Source organism: Triturus cristatus, chromosome 3_1 (genome assembly GCF_964204655.1).
Source record: "Triturus cristatus chromosome 3_1, aTriCri1.1, whole genome shotgun sequence".
NCBI classification, from domain to species: domain Eukaryota; kingdom Metazoa; phylum Chordata; class Amphibia; order Caudata; family Salamandridae; genus Triturus; species Triturus cristatus.
This window is the reverse complement of record NC_140583.1, coordinates 292,081,689-292,105,122: the sequence shown is the minus strand read 5'-3', so window position 1 is coordinate 292,105,122 and position 23,434 is coordinate 292,081,689. Positions and strand designations below refer to the sequence as shown.

The 23,434-nt window shown below is 51.2% G+C and overlaps 1 long non-coding RNA gene across 2 annotated transcripts in view; it reads right to left on the bottom strand.

Annotated features, from left to right (window-relative positions):
• The window catches only part of LOC146860121 (uncharacterized), a 234,414-nt gene that overhangs the window by 199,793 nt on the left and 11,187 nt on the right, over window positions 1-23,434 (bottom strand). For both annotated transcript variants that reach the window (XR_014979100.1, XR_014979101.1), the window contains exons 5-7: window positions 15,494-15,562; window positions 15,019-15,077; window positions 14,855-14,905 (exon numbers count right to left, since the gene is read on the bottom strand). This is a non-coding gene — a long non-coding RNA (uncharacterized LOC146860121). The remainder of the gene's footprint in view (window positions 1-14,854; window positions 14,906-15,018; window positions 15,078-15,493; window positions 15,563-23,434) is intronic.

The following is a 23,434-nucleotide window of genomic DNA, read 5'->3' as shown; positions in this document are numbered from 1 at the left end:
TATGAAGGCATGCCACCTCTTCTTCACTGTGAACCCAACAGTAATGTCACACCCAAGGCCAAATACCACATGCCAATGCAGAAGGTGTCCCCACACTCAGAGACCTGTGAGCACTTAGGAAACCCCAAAGAAATACATTGTGATTCCTGGAGAATCGCAACCCTTTACACAATGGACATGTCTAGAATGTGCCACTTTGTGAACAGAACACACATGTTTCTGTATAACAGAAGTCACACAAGGAGGTGCACACCAAACTACATGTACACAGTCATTGTCTGAGCTGCCAGACTCATTCAAATAAGCCACTGTTAGGCTGAAATGGGGCATCAGTAAGTACATATACATGGCACCACAGTGGTCTGGATGACTTGACACTCGTAAGTTGGTATCGGCAACAACCAATGACTAACCCAAATGTAACCACACTGTGGGAACATGTATATGTATGAACTCTAAACACGTTTTGTTCAAACTGTGCCTTACTTTAAAATGTGACAGCGGGTCCCAGGAAAGTGTAAAGGTGGTGTCTTGTGCACTTCCTTGGGAGACATGTGTCATGCAGGCACATTATTGTCCTTCACAACAAAACAACAAGGTCAAGCATATGAAACATTGAGACATGTTGACAGGTGTAGTGATTGCCAAGGGACAATTTCTCTGAGTAACAACTTGAATAATGTCATTTGTCACATGGCTATCCGTCACCTGATTACACAGTTGGCTACACATGACCTACTGACTGTCATGTGGAGTGGCACACATGTCCACACCCAGGACAATGAATAAGCTAATGGGCCTGCAATTGTTTTGTAAAAAAGCCTAGCTGTACTGTGGGGACACCCTCATGGCAAGCCAGAATGTACCCACAGATGTCAGCACACAAAGTCACAACTGTGTAGCATCTGAACCACACACAGGTGCAAAAAATGTACAAGCAGGATACATGATTGTCAAAAACTGACACAGGCTACGAAGCACAAACATTAAGCACTGGCCAACATCACGGGGGCACTGCACGGTGACTTTCTGTACTGCGAATTATCACACACAAGTCAGAACTGGCAATGAAAAATCAGGGTTGAACATGTACGCCCCTCCCGCACACACCCACCCATACCTGAGTCAATGTGACTGATACCGATCAAGAAGTGACACCTCTTATTCATGGTTACAATAACTGTGCTTGAAAACTCGCTTCATTAACACAACATCACCTTGTAGGGCTGGCAAAACATATTTGTCACAAACAACCATCAACAGATTGTTGTGAATAGCCACATAGGCACTGCCCAGTGTGAGTATGCACAAGCAAACTGGTGTATCCCTGTACAGTGGACACATGTAGCACACATGTGAAAAATACAACCTAGGCCAGGGAAGAATGCCACAGAGGCAGGGCCATGCTGAACCCACAGTGAATGTGCACAGTGTTGGATGACACACATGATTAGGAGGGCAGGCTGTGTCAGGGGACTGTAGTGGGCACACTGCTCCATGGTCCTGGACTGAGCTGACTGTAACAGGAGCAACCGTCCCGGCACTATGCATATCTCCCACTCATGCACATCATGTCTGAGGCCACAACATTGGTAATGCATGCTGCAAGTCTGTTCTTTTGAAACCTCACACTCCTATGTTGAGACTCAGCATCAGTGCCAACAATTATGCACCCCCAAATGACTGAACAGGACAGGGCACAGGCAGACCACCCCCACACATGATGCTGAAAGCAGTGTGCACCTTGATTAACTGGCAGCCTAGATGACCATGTGCAATAGTGATAACACACAGACCAGGTAACACATGTCAAAGAGGGGAAGGGAGGAAGAACAGCACAGGTTGACTTGGGGGAACAGGATATGCACTGCACATATATACCCTGGCAGTGTCTCCAGGCGACTGAGTAGCAACAAAAGCTGGCGACACACAACAAACACACATGTAGCTACCCCCTTCCTGCTGCTGTAACTCCTGTATCCGCCTATCCAGGTCAGGGAAGACCACCGCCAGGACACGCTTCATTTGGTGGGTCAGACGCCGGCACCTGCCATGCTTGCAGGGAGCCTCCTCCTTCAGCATGATCCCGGGCGATCCTCCGGGTCCAGTACCGGATGTCCTGCCATCTCTTCCTCACTTGTGGCAGGCGCCGACTGCGACCCTCCACCGATTGAAAGGCCTTGACGGCCTCCTTCCAGATCTTCCCCTTATGGTAGGCGGTTACCTGTGAGGATGACAAAGTGGGACAACATCACTACACCTGCACCATGTCACAGAGACACACATTTTAACATCTTTGATTTGTTGAACAGGGCATAGTATGCTGGCAAGTAATAGCACCTTAGTCATAGGGACATTTGCCACTGTGGACGCACCAATGCACTACATGGCATAGTAAGTACACAGGTGGCATGAGGGGTGCGAACCAATCCCTGATCATGGCACACACTGTGCATCCCAAGCAACACAAGGCTGATGGCCAGCACCGCAAAGCAGTCACATGCCCCAGGCCACTGACGAAACCGCAGCAGAGTACACAGACACACGCAGGCACAGATCAATCACCTGCCATTGTCAACAGCGGATACAAAGCTCACTCTGCACATGTGCCACTTGCCAGGGGGGCGTCACAGGTGTGGGGCTAGCTCAGCAAGTCAGACACACAGCACGGCTTCCTTCTCACATCAGATGGGTTGAGCAGTTGCCTCCTCCATGCAGCTGTGGTGCAACACTCCACATAGACACTCACCCACATGACAAGGAACATTCACACACATCAATGTCCAGGGGGCGTACACATCATTTGGACACTCTCACCACAGCTCCACACAACTCACACACACCTGTGGGTGCAGTCACCTGTCACACCGGGGTGACCACTGAATCAACGCAGGACAATAGAACAAGAATGCCCAAGAGGATTAGCCAGGCTGAATGTGCCATGCACTATGCAGTGAATGTCACAGTAAGCACAATGCAAGTGAGGAGTGCACACATGAACTACATCAAGCCCTGCATGAAAGACATAAGCCATCCACCCCCCCCCCCCCCCCCCCCCCGGGAACCACTCTAAACAACATTGCATGTCTGTCACACCTGGACACAATGCCAGAAGTGACAGACACAAAAAAGGTGCACAGGCAAAGGTAGTGGAGTCAGCACTCACCTGCTCCCCTGGTCGACCATACAGCATGGGGTACCGTGGGAGGATCACATCCAGCAGGGCCTCGTTCTCCTCCTGGGTGAAAGGCTGGGCCCTCTCCACAGTCCTTGACATGGTGCCAGAGGGAGACAATACAGCAGCAGTGGTATCGACTGACATGTTGTGCAGGCAAGTGCCCTCTCATGGGTTCTGCCTGCCTTATATCTGCATTGCTGGCCTATTTCATTTACAGGAGTACAGAGTGATTGGTCAGACTCATTTGCATCCTAAGTTTCCTCCAATCCCTTTAAACATACACCAGTGACAGCCTTAGCATCTTTCGAATTTGCAGCATCATGTCAAGTCAACAACCACTTTGCAACAATGTATAATGTGGCCAACTGCTTTTTCCAGACCACATGATGTAAAGTTTTGAACGTGAAATTCGGTATCCATGACAACCAGCATGCATTTATGCCCTAATACTTATCCCTCATGTGTCCCCATTGTAATAATTAAATCCCCACACAGGTACGGCGCGTTTCACACGTACCCTAGGGCACTATCAGTACAGTGATACGGCCCGTACTCACGCATGTACGGGCCGTACACGCGTGAGTACGGCCCCTATCACAATGGCCTACAGCAACACAACTATAGTGATAGGGGCCGTACTCACGCGTGTACGGCCCCTATCACTGGCCTACGGTAACACAAATATAGTGATAGGGGTCGTACTCATGCGTGTACGGCCCGTACACGCGTGAGTACGGCCCCTATCACTATGGCCTACGGTAACACAACTATAGTGATAGGGGCCGTACACGCGTGAGTACGGCCCGTACACACGGCCTCAGAGCGTGTGTACTGCGTTTCACAGCTTACACTGGTGATAGGAGGCACACACGAAAGGAATGGGGGTGTCAGACTCGCACAAGGCTGTACATCAAGTCATTGTCAGTGCAGTCCTTCATGTGCAGGGCCTAGGTGTGTCAGGCAGTGATGTGGCACATGTCTCCTCATGTTGTGGCACAATAGATGTGTGATGAGCTGTTTACACATGTCATGTGTGATGGGGCACTACGTGGCACACTTCCCCTTCACACTTTACACATGTGTGCATGTAGTACAAACGTGTCAAGCACTGCATCACTGGTATGCCACAGTCACCAACACCCGCAACTGTCCCCTGATGGCAGGTACACAGATAATTTCACCTGACATGTGACAACCAGCGTGCCACGATGTGACTATGTCATGTGTGTGTCATGTGTTCCCATGAGCTTGCAGTTGGTGTTCCGTCAACTCCATCTGCTGTTGCAGCATCCAACATGTGTCTGTGTGCATATGTGCATGGCACACAATTACGCACACCATGCCACATGTGCAATACCACGTGACATGTGTCTGCATGCATCGAACATGGTATTGCGACCTGAGGACATATCTGCGTTGTCTCAATGTCTGGGTATTCAGCATTTGACATGTACCCCTTCATGGAAAGGTGTGTGATCTGCCCTTTTTAAATGACATCTTACCTAGCTTCCTGCCTGCTGGCTGTATGAGATTACATCCTTCAAATGCAGATATGTGGATGTCTGTCACTCCTGTAATGTGTCTGGCTGTTCACTTACACTGGCACACAGCTCGTTTCATGGCATGTCACGTCGACCTTGCAAATAAACTATTGTAGCTGGCTCTTCGTAGGAGTATCACCTTGCTGGCATACGTGTGCTGGATGTATTGCACAGACCAGACTCTGTATTTAGCAGATGTGTATTAGCTGTTGAACATGTGCTCATTTCATTGACATTGTTGTTGTGATGTACTCGCTCATCGTTATTCCTTCCAAATCTCTGCAGGGCACCGCCTCTCCCCCGACTAATGCCAGACCTGGGTGCAATGCGTGAACATGACTGCATCCGAAGATACCACTTCTCGCAAGAGTTGATTGAGCGCTTGACCACCCGGCTGGAACCACACCTCCAACCGCGACACAGGTATCCTACTGCTCTGACCCCCAAGATGAAGGTGATGGCAGCCCTACATTTTTTTGACACAGGTACCTTTCAATTCACCATAGCTGATGTCGGTGGCATGTCCCAGACAATGTTCAGCCGTGTCCTGCATGATGTTTTAGAAGCCATGTTGGAGCACCTGGATGAATTCATCCATTTTTCCACTCGTGAGCAGTTGACAGGTGTCAAGGGTGAGTTCTATGCCCTGGGAGGGATGCCCCATGTAATTGGGGCCATTGATGGGACACATGTGGCTTTGGTACCACCACAGGCACAGGAGGTAGCCTTTCGGGACCGCAAACATTATCACTCTATTAATGCCCTTGTGGTGTGTCTACCTAACATGTGGATTTCCCATGTCTGTGCCCGTTTTCCAGGGTCAGCGCACGATGCCTACATCATGAGGCGTAGCAGGGTGCCAGAAATGATGCTGCGGCTGCACGACGAACAAGCATGTCTTGTTGGTGGGTATACTCTGTTTGTCCTCTGTTTAGCGGTATCTTTGTATCTTACGGCATCTCCTGATCCACTTCTTCACATGATGTTTCCATTTAGGGGACTCTGGCTATCCCAACATGCCATGGCTGATGACGCCTCTCCGCAATCCCAGAACAGCTGCAGAACACCGTTACAACGACGCCCATGGGCAGACCAGGTGCGTGATTGAGAGGACGTTTGGACTCCTGAACAGCCGATTCCGGTGCCTCCACAAGACCGGCGGGTCCCTTCCATATGCCCCGGTGAAGGTCTGCAAAATCTTCCTTGTGTGCTGCATGCTGCACAACATGGCAGTGGAGAAGGCAGTGCCACTCATCCTGGATCCCGATGAGCAGGAACATCCACCCGTGGAGGATGAAGGGCTTGGGCACGAGGAAAGTGAGGAGGAGGACATCCGGAGTCAGCTCATCCGCAACTTCTTCTCATAATGGTGAGTCCCTGTGTCTGAGTGTGCACGCTTTGAGCCTTGTGTGGCATGTGTTTCAATGTGTGTGTCCAGCTGACTGTGTGCAAAGTGACTTGGAGGTGTGTTCTGATGTGTCATTCAAGTGATGTTGTCATTCCAAACATTTTAGCATGGACACTAATTTGTTAAATTAGCATGGTGACAACATCATTCCTGTCGAGTGCATGTCCATGTCTGCCGATAACTAGCTCTTTGCTGACTTGTGGTGTGTCTGTCATCCACAGTTTCTTGCGCATGTCGTCTGCGCGTGTCTTCGTTGGCCTCCAGCTATTCCTCATGAGTATTGCAACGTGTGCTGAATCAGCGTTCCATGCACGGACATGGTGAAAAGTCATTTTGGGTAAGGAGTGCAGCAAGGCATTTTGTGTGTGGTACGTGTTTGGTTTATGTTGGGACTGCTCCTGTGCATGTTGTGTTACCATGCATACCTGTCGACTCACCATGGGGCACATGACATGTGGCATGGCTCCCATGACTTGATATTGACCCTTCCTGTCAGTCATCTGTAATGTTTTGTGGAATGTGATGAAGGCATCAATGTGTGTAAAACGTCCCTCAGGAACATACGGGATGCTGATGGTGGACATAGTGTGGGACATCCCCATAAGAGGCTCAATGGCGAATTGCAGACTCTCCGTGTGGAGCAAGGGGTGTTTGGCTCACACACTTCACTTGTGTGCCAGCTCAGTAGGATTTTACACATCTGTGTGTTGCAGGGGGTGTCCAGTGTAGGTCCCACATGGTCAGAGGAATGACCTGTGAGTCTGTTCAAAAGGATGCATTTCCCTTAGTGTGAGCCTGAGTAATAAAGGTGTTCCTCACACTCCAAGGTGCCTCATCTCTGTCAATGCTGGCCTCTTGCCACTTTGCATGCGGCATCTCTGGCATAGTTGTGAAAGATTGTGCAGAGGAGTCAATGTCTAGTTTAGCAACATGCATGCAGTTCCTCATGGATTATGATCCCTATTGTGCATGAAGTCCATGGTTGTGTATGTATTTTGGCATGTTGGTCCACACAATGGGCCATCAACACCTGCTGAGGGTGTGTCTCCTGTGCGCAGCTAGGCCTTCAGTTCCCTGATCCGGTGTCATTCATCTTTGGTGTTTGTGCATGCATTGTCTCTGGGTGTGCCATGTACAACCGGACACTCCTTCCTTTACACACGCCTGTTGCAGTTGTCCTTCAGACATCCTAGTCTTTGTGTGCAAATTGTGGAATATTTTCAAGGACATGCCACCTGCTGCTGCGAACCCTGAAGCAAGGGCCCACAGAGTATCCTGATTTGGCAACACACATGCCTCAAAGATGCTCCTCCCTTCCTTCCTCCCTCTACCCATTCATTTGGCTGTCCTCAGCTTGTCTATGCCACAGTTGGCGCCACGCGTTGGCAAAGGCTGGACCATCAGCACATGCAACGTGCACATTGCACGACCCTCATGTCCTTGCATGGCACACATCACACTACAGTCTGATGTAGCAGCCACACTCCAAGCAATGTCCATCTACAAATCTACCGCATGCTGTCAGACATACCCTAAGCGCACACACGACACCTTTGCATGCTGAGTGTGCTACTCCAATTGCCTACACAGCGCTGCCACGCCTTCCAGGCCCTGTCACACCAACCAGGTCATGTCCCTCCTACTCCTCACCGGCTCCATACCCCAGCAAGGCCATGGGAGTGGGACTCAAGGCTTCTGCATGTAGTATGGTGTCGTCGTCTGGCACATGGCACAGGTATCATCTCTCAGCGTGTCAATCTACAATGTGTCCAGGACCCCCCTCTCCACCATCACATGCACACAGCACCTCATCAGCTGGTATGCCATTGACAGCCAGGTGCTCCTCACCCTCACCAAAGACGCAGACATTGCCAGTTCCATTATTCCTGAATGCATGAGATCCATTGATGAATGGCTGTACATGAGCCACCTGAGGCTGGACTTGTACAGGACTGAGGTGATCATCTGAGGATTGTCCCCTTACAGCTGGGTCAAGTGCTTGTGTCCCACCCGCAAGAGCCCTGCCCCGGCACCCAGTGGCCACACACACAAGATGTTGTGCATCATGTATTGCTCGCACACATTTGCCATGTCAGTCCACAGCATCTGTACCTCATGCTGCAACGCCCTCTGCATTATGCACATGATCCACAGATCGATCCACTCCAAGGAAAGACAGACCATCCCCCATGTCCACGACAACATCCGTGTCAAATACTGGCCTGCCCTCTACGGAGCACGTACATCCAAACTCCCGGGAAACTTGTCCACATCCAGGGTGCATCTGCACACCTCAGCTTCAACATCCTGCGCCCCAGCCACATCACCGTCCACCATAGATAGCTGCAATGGATCACTGTCTGCTGCAGGATGACCTCAACACTCCCCACCCACACTCAGGAGGCAGTCCACAACCCCGACACAAAACCAACCTTGTACGTCTTGTCATACGAGACCCCGTTGGGCCATCTCCGTGCATCCGACCTTGCCCATGCCACCATTCTTCACATCCACCGTACTCCAGCATGCAGGACATAGTTCTCCCACCTGCCAACACATACCTGGGACTCCCTCCTCGGGAACCTGCACATGAGCCATGACCTCTACGCCATAATGATAATCTTCCAAATAGGTCTGTCCGCTCAGTATTGCAAGCCCCCCCTCAGCAGCTTGTGGCCATCACAGGTGAGTGTTCTGCTCCATGCCTGCTTTGAATGATACCTTGTGACCCATGTGTGTCCTGTACCAGACTCAGATCCCAGGGTATGGATGGCTGGAGTTAGTTTAACACTCAGGTATAGTTTGACATTTACACACACATATGTTGTGGAATTAAGCAACATGACAGCAACGTCTCATGAACCAAATAATATTTTTATTTGCGGTGGGGTACGTGTTTTGGTAGGTGAAATTAGGTGCTCTACCGGGGGAATAGAATCCAAAGTTCACAGGGTGAGATGGTATCCTTGGCATTGGAAGTCATCAGAGTCCAGAGCACAGTGTTGGTCATCATTGGTCAGACTGTGACCAGCAAGTCCATGTGGCAGAGAATGTCATTGGATGAGGTGCTGCTGTTGCGCCAGAGGGCCAGGTGCCAGGCCAGGTGACCTGGGAGATGTTGATGGTCCGCTGACTCTCGCGGTCTTTGCCGTGGACGACCCACCTTCCTCCGGGGACCCTCAGATGCAGGCCTTGACGATGTTTGGGACGCTCCGTCGGATGAATCCTCCTCCTCCCTCCCTGTGGCTGGTGCTGGTCTGCGCCTGCTGTCACAGGAAGGGTTGCCCATGTTGTCGGCAATCCGACGGAGTGAATGGCTCATGTCCCTTTGCACCGCCAGGAGCTCAGCCTGTCTTGCCTCCATCCGTCCTTGGTGTTGTTGTTGACTGGCATGTTGCTCGGCCTGCATGTTCTTGATCTCGTTGAGGGTCCCCTGCATCTCTGTGAGTCTTGACACTACCTGGCTGATGCCCCTGGTGTCACGCCGGTATGTGTCCAGGATGTGGCGTATGTGGGACATACCGGTTCCCTCAGCTGGCTGGTCAGGTTCGCGCCTCCGCCTGCCTCCACTCCCACCACCCCTGCCCACTTGAGCCTGGCCTGCTGTTGTGGGCACATCGGGTCTACGGGACCCCTGAGGGATGGCATTTGCAGGGTTGCCTGCCTCCTCCTGGGTGCCCGGATTACCTTATCCCTCCTGGTCAGACTGGCTCTGTTGTTTAATGCGAGCAGGGCTCCTGGGTGTCTCCTGGGATGTGGCAGCAATGGGGGTGGTGGTTGGCACAGATGTACTTGACGCAGGTGCTGCAGGGGCTTGGGCACCAGAGGGGCCAGGTTGGTTGTGGTCATCCACGGAGTGGTGAGAGTCGTCGCTGCCGGTGGGGTCATCTTCACGCCGAGCCTGGGACTGTGATTGTTCCCCCCCCCCCGTGTTGGGGGGAGATCCACGACGTTGCCCTGTGTGTGAGAGAGACAATGTCAATGCTGTTTCATGCGACATCCATGTTTCATACATATTCAAGTTGTCACAGTTCCTCCAGGTAGTTGGGTGTGCCTAGCATTCCTCTCAATGTCCACTTGGGGATGGGTATGTTGCGGGGGACAGATTGATATGTTCTCCTGAGTGTTTGACCTGTAGAATTTTGACTAGGATACTTATTTGGCTATGGATTGGTCTTGTGTCACATGTCCATTGTGAGAGTGTGTAAATCTGTTGCCTGCCCCGGGGGTGTGTGCTTGTGTAAGGTGGCTGTATGTGACCGGGACTGCTGTTGGGTGTAGTGTGAGTTGGCATTGGGTCTCCCAGGTGATGCGTCTGTCCCCTCATGGTGAATGCTGGCATGACAGTGAGTGTGAGTTCCTGTGCTAGTTACCCGTGCTTGTGGAGTTGGTGTTTGAGTGTACAGTGGTCCCAGGAAGGCCTTGTGCTGCATACGGCAGGGCCAAGTGTCAGCGACCTTGTCAGTACTTTGCCAGTCCCTGTGCATTGTGCATGGGTATGTACCTATGCCATATGGGCTGAGGGCATTGGTGTCTGCTTCTCATTTTCACAATGTGTTGTGTGAGGCCCAGCCTCCCGGACATCCAGTCTTGGGTTTGTGGTTGGTGTAGCCTGGGACATGGCATTGGCTTGATTTGTGAATGGTGCATGGAGACATTGGTGGCATGAGCGTGGTTTTTGAGTGTGGTTGTGTGCGGTGAGTGCTTGGGGGAAGTTGCGTGCATTTGGTGTATTTGTGGTGTGGACCCCATTGCCCACATGTTACGTAAGTTGTTTGTGTACTCACCAGGCTCTGCGACTCCATCAACTCCGTGTACTCCCACCGGCGGAAGCAGGGCCATCACCTTCTCCTCCCAGGGATGGTAGTGTACGGGTCTGCGGGGCAGCCCGCCTCCATCGATGTTACTCTGGGCGTATTCCTCATTCATCTTCCTCTTGACTGCCCTGTGCAGATCGCACCACCTGGCTTGGCATTCATGCCTGGTCCTTCGGATGGGCGCAACAGCATTCACCTTTTCGACGATCCTCTGCCACAGGCTGGTTTTTTGGGCTATGCTGGTCTGTCTGACCAATGTTCCAAACAGCTGTGGCTCGACTCTGATGACTTCGTTGACAAGGAGCTCCAGCTCCGCCCTTGTGAACTTTGGATTCTTGTCTGTGAGCATGGTGTGGGGTGAGAGTGTGGATGGTTGTGGGTGTGTGGGTGTGAATGTGACGGTGTGTGTGTGAATGTGAGTGGGGGTGTTTGTGAAGGAGGTTGTGTGAAGGTGTGTGAGTTAAGGTGTGGTTAAGGGGTCAGTAAGGTGTAGTTGTTTGTGTGTGGGGTCTGGCAGCAGTGGGTCTGTTGCAAAGGCTCATGGGTTGTGTGTGTGGGCCCTTTTTATTGGTCCATTTTTGGGTGTGGCTGTGTTTGAATTTTGGTGGGTGTGTTATAAGAGGTGGTTGTGAGTTTGGGCCTCTGTTTGCCTGTTTGGATGTGCCAGGTCAGTCTTTGAGATGTATTTTGTCATGTAGACGTGTTTTGTGGTGTTGTGCGAGTCAAATTGACCCTTGCTGTTTTACAGTGTCCTGGTTCTGTACGAGTATTTTTCGCGTAGGTACGGTCCGTACATACGCGATGCTGGGTGAGGGTGCTGGGGTACAGGGTTGGGGTGCTGCGCGTACATGCGGTGGGGGTACGGCGCATACAGGTGCGGGCCTGGGGCAGTGGGGGTACGGCGCGTACAGGTGCGGGCCTGGGGTACCCGCGTACATGCGGGGGTACGGCGCGTACAGGTGCGGGCCTGGGGCGGTGGGGGGTACGACGCGTACAGGTGCGGGCCTGGGGCGGTGGGGGTAACGCGCGTACAGGTGCGGGCCTGGGGTACCCACGTACATGGGGGGGTACGGCGCGTACATGCGGGGGTACGGCACGTACAGGTGCGGGCCTGGAGAACCCGCGTACATGGGGGGGGTACGGCACGTACATACGGGGGTACGGCGCGTACATGCGGGGGTACGGCGTGTACAGGTGCGGGCCAGGGGTACCCGCGTACATGGGGGTGTTACGGTGCGTACATGCGGGGGTACGGCATGTACAGGTGAGGGCCTGGAGTACCCGCGTGCATGGGGGGGTACAGCGCATACATGCGGGGGTACGGCGTGTACATGCGGGGGTATGGCGCATACAGGTGCGGGCCAGGGGTACCCGCGTACATGGGGGGGTATGGCACGTACATGCGGGGGTACGGCGCGTACAGATGCGGGCCAGGGGTACCCGCGTACATGGGGGGGGGTACGGCGCGTACATGCGGGGGTACAGCACGTACAGGTGCGAGCCTGGAGTACCCACTTACATGGGGTGGGGGTACGGCGCGTACATGCGGGGGTACGGTGCGTGCGAGCCTGGGGTACAGTGCGGACAGGGGGGTGTACGGTGCTGACATATTGGGGGGTGGAGGGGCTGTACGGCTCGTATACGGGCACAAGTTTACCCGTGTACATGTGTGCTACTGCGTTGGCTCCGTACGGGGCCTTTTACATGCGGTTGTGTATTCGGACGGGCGGTACGAATCGTACTTGCGCGTTCGGACTTTTGTTTTACGATTTGCACGTAAAAATGTCCGACTTCCTCTCGTAGACATTTCCCGACGCTATTCGTAGGTATTTTTCACGTCCGAATCGTACTTGGCCGTTTACACGGTACTTGTACGATTCGTACGTAAAAAAATACGGATACGAGTCGGACGGTAAATTTTTTTGACGGATCGGAATCGGCACCCAAATGTTAAAGTAACATAGTTAGGTGAATTTCTCAGTGACAACATTAACATTTTGAACTAAAAGAAAAAAACACAAAAATTCAGCAGGTATAGTTAGCAGCGCTAACTATAACTTGCGCCCTCAATATGCACTGCTTATGACATCACTCATGACATGCTCTATGACATCATTTATGACATCTCTCATGATGTCACTGATGACATCATCCAATGAGTGTGTTAGGTTGTGGCTACAGGACCCGGGGAACAAAGTACCTTTCCTGGTCGCAGCCAACTAAGTGATTTAATGTCGAGCCCTTCAGGCAAAGGATGCATCGATTTTCTCCACACAGTGAAGGCTATGCATCAGTTCCGAAGACTGGTACTGGAGTCGAGAGGCGTAGAGCGATGCGCTAGATTCTGCCACGTACTTGAGGGAATACATCAGTCGCACCAAGCTGCAGTGGTGGTAACAATCTGTCTGATGCGTCAATCTCTGAAGGCAAAGCACTGATTTAAAGGCTGTGCGCTGATTTTACTATTGTAGCTGTGTGAATGCGCTGGTTTTGCTACACGCAGGTAGGACCTGCCTCAATTTTGTAGCAAGACAGCTGCCGCACCCACTTCTGAGATCTGGAACTGGAGAGGCACCTCAGGCAAGGGTAGGACAGAGTCCAGCAGAATTGCAGGCAGTCATTTGTGTCCCTGAGGCTTAAAAAAACAGAAGGCAATCCCTTGGAGATCACTTTGGATGGAAGGCAGAGTTCAGCTCTCCTTCAGCAGAACCAGAGAGCAGCATGCAGCCGTCCTTCCAGAAAAGTAGTTCAGTTGAATTCTTTAAGCAGCACAACACTTCCTCTGACAGAGGTCCAGTTCACGATCCAGAAGGGTCTGATTTGATAATGCTAGAGCCCTGGTATGTATACCCAAAAGTGCCTTTGATGTACGGGGTGACTTCAAAGGAACTGTCTGAAGTGCACAAGGATCCTTTTCAGCCCTGTCATCAGACTACCAGTAGGGGGTAAATCAGCTCTTTGGGTGAGGGTAGGACACAACCTATTCAGATGTCAGCCCCCTCTCCCACTTCCTGCATAGGAAGTTTATCAGTATGCAGATGAATCTCTTGTCCCTCCCATCCATTTCTCTGTTGTGACTGTCTAGCAGGAAGGCACAAAGTGTAGCTGTTGCCCAGACGTGTATTGGAGACATGCTGTCAGGCACAAAGACTTATAAGCATAGAGAAATGTCCACTATCTAATAGTAAAAAAACTAACTAAGGTTTGGGCCTATTTAACGTCAGCAAGTTTAGGCCACTACAACATCAAAAGAACCAAATAAACGCCAGTGCTGACTCTGTTTAAATAACACAATTATTTCAATTGTGATCATTCAACTCAATTACTATGATCACCCTTTAATTCGCCATTGTACATAACAAATTGTTAATACCATTTTGCGTACAACTGTCAATGACAGAAGAACAACATCTTCGTATCACAAGTACAGTGTCATATATTACATACCCCCCATCAAATAAACATCAACCCATTGAGACAATAGTGAATTAATATGTAGACAAAAAACACATAACAAACCTCATGTAACATTCAATATATCAGTTGTGAATTTGAAAGCAACCAAAGGGGCAAAAGGATGAAATGCCCTTACTGAATGCCCACTTTATTGGCTTATAACCGAGGAGTGTCAAATTAGCCTTTTCCTTTAGTTTAAGGCCTCTAGTAGAGATTAACGTAAACAATTTATTGTCAACCAACAAATCCCTGTAAGTCTGTATTTCTCTTTATCATGGATACACTCCCTAGATATCAAGCTGTTGATGCGTTTGAACCCAGCGTTGATTTGGGATTCTCTTCAGAACCCATAACTGTAGGAAACTGAAAACAATACATACACAAAACCGGTTGATAAAAACTCTGAATAATTCTAGGTGTGGGTTTTTAATTAGCACCTCCATTCTTAACTTACATAGGCTTTAGTAGTGTCCTATGACAGGAGTCTTCTTGCCCGTGTTGTTTTCTGAATACAAACAAATACATAAAAAATAATAAATAAAAAAGGACAAGAGGCTCATTTTAGATCAAATATAAATGAACCATTATTTCCAGCGAGCAGACAATTTGTGTACTCACTGGTCTGTTTTTTTGTTGAGGCACGGACATATAGATCAATCATGTCTCCTTTCAAATATCTGTGGAGATGAAATGGCACACTTGGTTGAGAAGAGGGATTGGAGGGGCATATTTTCCATTATTTTAAATGAAGGGTGGAAGGAAGCTCGTTATTTAGTTTTCAACATCCTCTGCGGTTTAAAAATGAATTCCGCTCATTATTTTGTTTGAAAATTGTAGGGCAAGCTTAAACACGGATCTGGAGTTTGAAATAGATTCCAATCACTTTCAGGAAATTAAACAAGGGAGCACGTCATTTTGATTTAACATTGTAGTGCAAGTTTAGCATTCTGTGGCTCGCAGAAAATAATAAAGGTATTACACTCCCTTTGGTTAAGTTACTTTGAGTGCAGCACGTCTGTAATGATTTAGAATTGTAGCGCAAGCTTAAAATGCGTTCTGTAGCTGGAAAGAATGGTAAATGAATTCCACTCACTTTGGTGACGTTATTTGCAGTGCAGCCCTTCAGCTTTTATTTCGTAATGATTTTCTTTCCGTCTTGGCTCTGAAACTCAAGTGTGGCCATAATGAATATTCAGGGAAAGAATGCATTAATTGTTACATTGTAACTGCTGCGCTTATTCAGTGGTGGAAGACGCCGGATATATTTGGGTGGTAGATTTCCCACAGAATGACAAGACGACTAAAATATTGCCGTACAACAAATGAACGGGATTGTGACCTGCTCAAACTGCTGTTTCGTTTTCGTACCCACTTCAATAACATTTTAAATTGAGTAAAACACACCGCTTACTTAAAACGTGTTGATTAACGTCTCTAAGTTATTCCTGCTTTTGCTCACGCCACGTCACAAACTGTTATTCCGTTCTCTCTAAGGCCCTTCTTTTATGTTGCCATAATTGTTTTTGCTTTGAAATCGTCAGGCCAATGGAAAGGGCTAAAGAGCTCAACCCAAGTTTCCATTGATCTAATGCATTATGGGATTTGTAGTGGTCACATTAGTGAAGCAGGTTTAACAATATATACCAATGGATTTCTCAAGGTGTTTGTTGATGAGTAAGCTGGTTGACAGTAGCGGTCAAATTATAGGATGTGGGCAGCCCAATTAACTACTCGTTTTTGATCCCAACATTTATAAGCATGCTGTGTGTATTGCAGTGCGTAAAGTGTAGTGTGACTTCTACCCGGCTTTTTCTGCAAAACACAGGGTGCAGCTTTTACTTCTAAGTGCATGTGATATTTGGAAAAGGTGTGGAGTCATTGTTCTTCATATGGCTTCTCCCATCTCTCTGGTCATTTCCTCATTGAATGGAAACATCTTTTCGCACACAGGACTTCGTGTTCAAGTACCTATCAGTCCGCTAGGACTCTCAAACTTGACGAGTTGTTTCTGAAAGAAACCAAGATCTAGCTACTTAAATTCCGAATTATCGTCATTTCATTCAGCCCATCTATAACAGTGTTGAAGCGAAGGATAAGGAATGCCTCTTTTTTTTTCAATTTCTCAGTGTTCCCTTCTCTGGGATCCAATTCTATGGCTGTGAATACCGTCCATCGAAAATCATGTTCAGAACGCTACTTCTCACTGAAGTGGTTCACTAATGGAGCTGTCATGGCTTTTCGACGTATACAGGATTTGTGCTGGATGATTCGTTGACGGATCTCTTGATTAGTCTTCCCTGTATATAGGTTATTACATCAGCAAATGATGCCATTAACTACATTTATAGTTTTGCAATTAGAGAAGATGGTGTAGAGTTCTAGACTCCAGGATGAGTCCCTGCGTGTGGGCAAGGCCGTACGCTCGCTACACATAAGGGAGGCCACACTCGTGTTACATGACTACTGGCCACAAGACCCCGAGCGGTCTTGGCCACCTTTATTTATCCCCTCGGGCGTGCCTGCCCTCGGGGGTGCGTGGATGCGTACGACGTGCGTGGACGGGCCGGGTTTCTCCGCCACTACATCCCTCCATTGTTTTAGATATAGCAACCTTCCAAAGGAGGGACGTGTTAGTCTTTCGGGGCACACCACGCAAAGTCCTTGAGTCTCTGGCTGGGGGTCGGGTTCGGCCGGAGACCATACCTATGGCTCCGGGAGTTGTTTCCTGATTCAGACCCTTCGCCTTCTCTTTCCGGTGCTGGGGCAGCTTCTTCTGTATCCCTTGTGTTCTCGGCTGTCCCTGGTCCACCATCGAGTTGTGGTTGTGTCAACTCCGACTGATTTCTCAAACCCTCAGTGTGACTAATTTCTTCCCTACTTTCCAGCTCTCTCTCCGGCTGACCAGCTTCTGTTCCGTCTCTGGGGACTAGCTTGAACCAGGACACATTTCTTGTGACTATCCGAGTTCCTCGCCGGGCTGAGACCATGGTTCCTCCTGTGTTGACCACCTCCCACACTTCTGGTTCGAATGGGGTGCGAAACTTCCAGCTGGGGTGGCGATCTTTTACTACCACTTTGTCTCCGACCTGAATGCCTCTGGACTGCGCCCTTCGCGCTTGACTCGCTTTGTCATTGGAACTCTTCCTCCGTGCTTGTGCTGCATCTTGATCCAGCTCGTGCGGATTCCATGACCGGTCCGCCGGCACGCTACCTCTCGGGGCCCGTCGAAACAGCAAATGTGCTGGCGTACACCGGGTAGTGCAGTGCGGAGTTTGGCGATACGTGCAGAGGAACTGCGACAGACACTGCTCGGCATCATCCCCCTTCTCCACTCCGATCCTGAGGGCTCGGTTCAGGGTGCGCATGAATCGCTCCACCTCTCCGTTCGCTTGGGGCCACTGCGGGGTGATCTTCCGATGCCGGATGCCACGGGAGGCCAAGTACTCCTGGAAGTCTCTGCTTTGGAATAGTGGACCATTGTCTGACTTGACCTCCTCCGGCAGACCCAGCATGGCAAAGGTGCGGTCCAGTCGACGGCACTATCTCTACCACTGGGAACTTTGAGTGGGCATCAATCAGCACCAGTGTGTTCTGTCCCTCCGGGAAAGACCCAAAGTCTATACTTATTTTGGACCATGGCTCACAGCACGGGTCTTCGGTGATTACCGGGGGTGGTGCTGGCTCCCCGCCTGTGATGCGGCAGGAGTGACAGTTGCGTACGGCCTCCTCCACCATAGCGTGCATCCCTGGGAACCAGACTTCGCTCCTTAGTCTGGCCTTGGTTTTGGATACCCCTTGATGGCCTTGATGCGCTAGTCGGACTACTTCCCTCTGCAGGCTCCTGGGGATCACGAGGGAGGGGCCCCTCAGGAGAACCCCTTGAGGACCTTCACTAAGTTCACTTTGTGCCCTCCACAGTTGTTGACGAAACACCTGTTCCTCTGCCGTGAGTGCGCTAACACCATCCAGGAACTGCTTCCAATTTCTATCGACCAGCGTACGCTCGACTTTGGCTAAACACTCGTCAGACTCCGTTGCTTTTCCTACTTCCTCGAGGGTGAGCGCTGTTGGGCATGCGTCTACGGAGATCATTTGGACGAACTCCTCCGTGTACTCGTCGTCCGCCGGGGTGTGCCTCGCCGGCGATGGGCCAGGGTGTCGTGACAAAAAGTCGGCCGGATTGTTGGCCCCAGGTCTGAATATGACATCGAACCGGTACGTCTGTAGTTGCACAGCCCACCTCTCAATCTGCGGCGGGGCGAGCCGAGTGGTGCCAGCAAAGAGCGGGACTAGGGGCTTGTGATCGGTGACCACCTGAAAGTCGTGCCCATACAGGTATAGATGGAAATGCTGGCATGCCCACTTGATTGCCAGTGCTTCCCGCTCTATCTGTGCGTACTTCATCTCCGTGGCTGTCAGCACCCAGCTGGCATACGCGGTGGGGACCCACTCTCTTGACTTGGTTTCCTACATCAGAATTGCCCCTAGCCCTACGGGGCTTGCGTCTACTACTACCTCCGTACGCCTGTGCGGTCGAAAGCATGCCATGACTCTGTCGTCGATGAGAGCATCCTTTATTGCTTGAAACGCCATGTCTTCTTTGGCTGACCATGCCCATGGCTGTCCTGACTTTGTGAGGATGCGGAGAGGTTCGGATAGGGATGCAATATTGGGAATGAATCGGCCACAATACGTGGCCATGCCCAGGAAGCTCCTGACCTCGGTGGCTGACGTGGGCCTTGGGGTGGATCGAATGGCTTCGGCCTTCTTTGGGTCCACGCGCAGTCCATCTCACGAGAATATATATCCAAAGAAGTCCACGGACTCTTGGTAGAATGAGCACTTTGATCGATGTAAGGTGAGTCCGTTGTCCGCAAGCCGCTGTAGGGTCTCCCGGAGGTGCCTGTGGTGTTCTTCTAGGGTCTTGGAGAATACCAGTATGTTGTCATTTAAGTTTATTACCCCCTGCAGACCTGAGAGCGTCTCCCGTATGGCATTCTGGAAGACCTCTGCGGCCGACGAGACGCCGAAACTCAGTCTTCTGTAGCGGCGCAGACCAACATGAGTGGTAAACGTGGTGATGTTTCGGCTGTCTGGGTGGAGTTCCAACTGGTGGTACCCTGCGTTGAGGTCCAACTTGGTGAACCACCGTGCACCGTTGAGATCCGCGACTATGTCATCCATCGTAAGCGTGAGATGACGCTCCCTCTTTACAGCTCTATTCGGCAAGCGCATGTCCATGCATAACCGAATGGCCCCGGGTTGTTTGGGTTTTGGGGCCACGACGAGGGGAGACACCCACGGGGTGGGTCCTGACACCTTTTCTATCACCCCCAGGTCTTCCAGCTTCTTTAGCTCTTCCTCCACCTGTGGTCGCAGGTGGAACGGCACCCTCCGATGCCTGAGCGCCATGGGCCTGACCGTTGGGTCTACGTGTAGCTTGAACATCTTTCCTTTGAGACATCCTAGCCCTTTGAATAGCATGGAGAAGTCTTTTAACATTTCTTGGGCGTGCAGGTCATGTATCTGGTTGGCGAAAAACACGAGCTCCAGATCTTCCGCTGTATGGCAGCTGAGTAGCGTGCCCCGTCGTCCTTCTGTGACGTGGAATTTCGTGTCTACACTCCGGCCGTCACTGGTGACCCTGACCTCCTTGACTCCCCGGAAGGGAAGTGGTTTATCGCTGTCGTGGGTGTATATCCGCGCTTTGGATGGCAAAAGCACTGGGCGTGGCGACAATCTCTCGTACTGGTCATTGTCCATCACGATGACTGACGCCCCCGTATCGATTAGGGCACTCACAGGGGAGCCTGCCACAGTGATGTCGCACATGGGCGGTGGTCGGCGCCTGACCCCTTCTCTGCCAACGAAGAATACGTCGTCTTCTTCCATCCCGAAGTCGAATCCTTGCTGGGCATCTTCCACTTGGTCTTTTGCGTCTTCCAGCATTAGCTGGTGTACCCTCGATGTGACTCCCCTCTGGCTTGAGGTGGCACCTCGCCCTCTGCCACTCCTGCATACTTTCGCGAAGTGATTCAGTCTCCCACACTGTGAGCATGTCTTTCCTCTGGCAAAGCATCTTGCTCCGGGATAGTGTTCTAGACCGCAGTTGCCGCATGTGATCTTTTGCGGAGTCTTCGTGGTCCCTCGTGATTGGGGCGGTCGTCTTTGGATCACATCTAGTCGTTCTTCTTTGATGGCGGGTGTTCGCTGGGCCACAGTAGGCCGATTGAGGGCTGCTTCCATTTCTTCCGCCCGCGCGTTGGACAGCTCATGTGCCCTGGCAAGTACTAGGATTTCGTCGAGGGTGATGCCCGGCTGTCGCAATATAAGGCGTCGTAGCTGAACTGATCTGCAGCCTTGGATGAGTTGGGCGCAAATCTCCGCTCTCTGGTCGGGGAGGGTGCAGGTGGTCGCTAGTAGAACATATCTATAGTCTCAGCCTCTCCTTGACGTGCCTGCCGGAGCTTGAACCACTCGAAGTCTGGATTAATCTGTGGATCGTAATGATTGTTGAGGGCCGCGACAGCCCCAGCGTAATCGTTGTCATCCCCTCTGTCCGGCAATGTTTCGAAGAGGTCGTACAACTCTGCTCCCCCGTAACACATCAGGAGTGATCTCTTCACTCGTCCGCCCGTCTCTCGCACTCCCACGAAGTAATGGTCCAGCCGACCAATCCAGGAGCGCCAGCGCGCTGCCGCGGTGGAATGGTCCGTGAGTTCGCTAAACGGTGGCAGTGGGGCGGCTGCGCCATGTCCCGTTGGGGCGGGGGCTTGTGGAGCAGCTCGTTGTGGGGGTGGTACCACCTGGGCGGCACTCCCGCCACTGGTGCTTGGGGTAGTCATCTCTCGGCGCTATCTGACACCTCGTGCGTGTCCAAGCTTGGTGGCCGTGTGGGAACGCCGAGTGAGCGCAGGCTTGGCGATGCCGCTTCTGTGCGCTGTGCCCTTCTAGGATATGGGGTGTGAGTCAGTGCCTCTCCTGCTGCGTGTCGTCCTGTGGCTGATGCCTCTACCCCCAGCGACAGGTAGCTTTGTTTGTCCTGATTTAATTGTTTGTGTACTTTTCTTATATATATATATTTTTTTGTTATTCCTCATTCAGCAGCTGCAGGCAGAGCATTGGGCACCTTTTTCTTCCTCCCTCCTGGCATGAGCAGGGCAGTATCAGCTGGTCCTGTCCCCACAGAAGGCTCACACAGTACGCAGTCCCACAGCCTGCCTTCACGGGGGGGGGGCACACAGTTCCCCTTTCTTCTCTGCAGCAGAGGCGGCGGTTTCGTGCTCCCTTCCCCAACCGGGTCGACACAGTAGGGGGCGCACGTGAAGCGAGGGAATACTGCGCCCGCCGGCTCGACCACGTGGTAACGGGAGCGCGGCCGGGCAGCAGCAGCGTGACGATGCAGGGTGTCAGGGAGAGCAGCGCTGGGTGGAGGCGGCGCACACCACGCGCGCGTGAAGGATCGGCCTCACCTCCGGCGCTGCTCCCTGCGCCAACAATCCGCTTCCTTCTCCTTCGTGAGCGATGACGCGCCAGAGGCAGCACGCTCCAGGCCAGGACCGGCGGCGCGAGGGACGGCAGCAGGGTGGGCACCCGCTCTGTGACAGCCGCACAACGGACGCCGACACTCTCCTTCGGCTACATGGGCTCCTGCAAACACCCCGTGAGCGGTGGTGAGGCGTGAGGCAGACTCGCCTCGTCGCCAGTGTAGAGTTCTAGACTCCTGGATGAGTCCCTGCGTGTGGGCAAGACCGTACACTCGCTACACATAAGGGAGGCCACACTCGTGTTACATGACTACTGGCCACAAGACCCGAGCGGTCTTGGCCACCTTTATTTATCCCCTCGGGCGTGCCCACCCTCGAGGATGCGTGCGACGTGCGTGGACGGGCCGGGTGGCTCCGCCACTACATCTGGTATGTTTCCATGTGACTGTCTTATGTTTAAAACACTCCCTTTAATCCTTTGGTTGCAATAATGCATGTGCCACATTTATGATAACCTTTGACTGGTGTTAGATTCCAAAGCTGTCTTAAATTACTTTTAGATGTTGGTGGTTGTGTGTATGCTCACACTTTTTTCGACCAATACTTCGGTCCTTTTTCAAAGCAAAAAGGGGTCGTTGAAAAGATTCGTCCAACTGTGAAAGTAAATGCCTATTTTGTGATATCATTTTTTTAATGATTAGTTTGGGGGCAGAGGGTGAAACACAAGCCAAATGTTCACTCAATATTTTATTTTTCTTAGTCAACAGTAACCCTGGGCGTAGTTCGCGTAGTAGCGCTACGCGAAGTGTAATTCGCACTACGTGAGCTACGCGTAGCACTACGCGAATTACGTAGTGCGGTAGGAAATGCTGTTCACGATGATTGCACAGTGCCGGATGCTTGTCCGCACTGTGCAATCATTGCAAACGGCATCTTGCACAGTGTAAGCGGTTTCCTGCCGTTCAAGTAGATTTGTACTCGAGCAGCATGTCATTTTGCTCGCTCGCGGTTGCCATCTTGACGTTGAGGGCCGCGAGCAAGCAATAAATGACCGCTACGCATGTTTGCACTGTGCTACGTTCAATTCGCGTAGTGCAAAGTAGCACAAACTTCGCAAACTACGCGAGCGTAGCATAGTACTTTGCCCAGGGTTAGTCAACAGGGTCTCCCGGGGGGTGAAATAGGCTTGCTTCATAGAGTATTTTAACAATTGTTTTAGATACCTCTATTCTTTGAGTTTGTCAAGCAAATTCTGTGCATGAAAGAAGTAATCTCCTTTCTCAGAGCAATTCTGCCTTATTCTAAAAATTGCCCATAAGGCAAGTTGTCCCAAAGGCTTTGAGGGTGATGGCTGGAGTAATGGAGGGATTTAGTCCCATCAGTAGGTTTGATGTGTAATGTGGTCTTCAGTCTGTCATCTTTAGCAACCACTTCAACATCTAAGAAAGTGATGGTTTTGTTGTTACTGTTCATGTAAAATTTAATGTTAGGAGATCTCTTTTAGCCAGGTGACTAAGTGATTCAAACAGACATCTTGGCCTAACCAG